The following is a 2,792-nucleotide window of genomic DNA, read 5'->3' as shown; positions in this document are numbered from 1 at the left end:
GATGCACCCCCTGAAACTATGCTCTCTGAGTTGGATTCTTCAGTATTTAGATTTTCAGCACTATCAGAACTTAGCTTATCAGAACTTGAAGAGCCAATGTATGTTCTTATGTTTCTTGAGATGTGGTAAGATCTTGAGATGTTCCCCCTGCATAGGTGCATCTTCCTTTGACGTAGTCTCCACAGTTTCAATACATCAGAGTTTAATCCATCAGAGTTTACAGTATTGTTATGGATAAAAAACGAAAGTTATTATATGCTGTATTTATTACTAAGATTCGGGAGCTCAAGGCCTTTAATGGCTGCTCTCGTGTTTCGTGACTCAATCTGCCTTTACGAGATGCCTACGTATCTCTGTGAATTAGAGAATCAAGCCAAAAAACGTAGTTCTTGTTGGTGGGGGTGAGACCCCTTATATAGATGTTGGGAGTCCTTGAATTGGACTTGGTATAGGAGACTTGGTGGATAAGCCTCTGAATTAGGATAGACTTAGGAGTCCTAGGAAGTAGGAAGCTGATTCCTTATCCTTTTAGGTCCCCTTGAGGCTAATCTCTAAGGATTTATATCCTTATCGGGACTCTTTTCAACATCTGATTTCTCCCTTATTAATTAATTACGAAATTAATTAATAATCAGGGCTTTTGGGCCTTTTTTATTCCGTCAGGCCTGATCTGGTCCATCAGGCTTAACCTTTCTGGTTTGAGTATCATATACCTATTTATTGGGCCTAGCAGCCCACAGCTTGTACAATTAATGCAGTATTTAATTATACAATCATAATTTATTTATCCCTATCATTTGCCCCCCAACTTTTGGGAAACATTGAATAGGTTTCGCAGAAGTTAAGTCCATTTGTTCCCTTACAGGGTTTCGTTTTTCCGTAAAGTGTGGAGCGACCTACACGTTTACAACGAATTTTTCCTTTTATTTAGGAATTATTTTGATTTCCAGGAATTTTTCGCTTATTTCCGGGATTTTTCCCTAATTTCTGGAATTTTCCCTAATTTTTCTGGGATTTTTCCTTATTTTTCTGGGATTTATCCTTAATTTCTGGATTTTTCCCTTAATTTCTGGGATTTATCCCTAATTTCTGGATTTTTCCCTTAATTTCTGGATTTTTTCCCTAATTTCTGGGATTTTTCCCTAATTTTCTGGGATTTATCCTTAATTTCTGGATTTTTTCCCTAATTTCTGGGATTTTTCCCTAATTTTCTGGGATTTATCCTTAATTTCTGGATTTTTTTCCCTAACTTCTGGGATTTTTCCCTAATTTTCTGGGATTTATCCTTAATTTCTGGATTTTTTCCCTAATTTCTGGGATTTTTCCCTAATTTTCTGGGATTTATCCTTAATTTCTGGATTTTTTCCCTAACTTCTGGGATTTATCCTAATTTTCTGGATTTATCCGCAATTTTCTGGATTTATCCGCAATTTTCTGGATTTATCCGTAATTTTCTGGATTTATCCGCAATTTTCTGGATTTATCCGTAATTTCTGGTTTAAAATGCATACAAAATTGATTAGGATGCAGAAGAAATTGATCAGGATTCAGCCAAATCGATCAGAATTCCTGCTCGATTTCGATCAGGATCCTGATCGAATTAACTCAGGATCTTACACTCTGGTCGACAGGATTCCTGATCGATTTCGATTAGGGCTCTGATCGAATTGATCTTCAAAGTGACACCCTAGTCGACTGTTACACGTGCTTAATCGATCAGGATTCCTGATCGATTTCGATCAGGACTCTGATCGAATTAAGTGATTTTCTATCATTCTGATCGAATGGAATATCGATCAGGATTTTCTTCTGTGTCGATCAGGACTCTGATCGATCTTAGGGGATTTCTTCCCTCCTGTTCGAATAATATATCGACCAGGATTCTCTTTTGTATCGATCAGGACTCTGATCGATCTTAGGGGATTTCTTCCTTCTGTTCGAATAATATATCGACCAGGATTCTCTTTTTGTATCGATCAGGACTCCGATCGATCCAGTTTAAAACTCTGGTCGATTTTTGACCATTCATTTTCCATATGAGCTTCTAGATTATTCCTGATATTTCTAGTAGACGGGCTTTTAGGTTGGGCCTGGCTAAATGGGCCTAGAAACGCCTCGTATTCCGAGCTTTTCGCCTATATAAGTGTAGTGTGAAGTGAGAATCCTCACTTCACTTCTCATTTCTCATTTTCTTCTACAAACTTCTCTAGAGTTCTCCCTTTGAGTAGGCGATTTCCGGCGAGCACACAGCCACCGTAGCTCCACCATTCTCAAGTATTTCTGGGTTTCAAGCTTTTAAACGAAGTATATCAATGGCGGACCGCGACTTGGCTCGTTTGCAGAAGATGAATGTCTCTAAGAGAGGTACAAACATTCAAATTCAATCTCCATATACTTCTCTCATTGACATGATTAACTCGAGAGGTGATGAATATCCTTCTCTATCTGAGTTAGATTCGTATAATCATGGTAACACTTTTCATGAGTTAGATGGTAGAATAGAGTCTATGAACACCCTGTACAGACTTCCACCCCACCTTACGATCACTCCAGCCGCCCCTGGGGATAGGACTTGTAATTGGGAGGGGGATACCCTGTTCATTTATCGAGGAGCCCTGACCGCAGGTCTTAGGTTCCCATTCCACGAATTTATTCCTCGTTTATTAGCCGATGTACAAATCAACCCTTGTCAACTCCCTCCCAACGCCTGGAGGAATATTATCTGTTTTATGGTCCTTTGTCTCAGGAATAACTTCCCTCTTTCCGTAGCTGTCTTTAGGAAAGTTTTCCAA

This window comes from Apium graveolens, chromosome 8 (genome assembly GCF_009905375.1).
Source record: "Apium graveolens cultivar Ventura chromosome 8, ASM990537v1, whole genome shotgun sequence".
NCBI lineage: Eukaryota > Viridiplantae > Streptophyta > Magnoliopsida > Apiales > Apiaceae > Apium > Apium graveolens.
The sequence above is the reverse complement of the archived record's forward strand: the minus strand, read 5'-3'. Positions refer to the sequence as shown.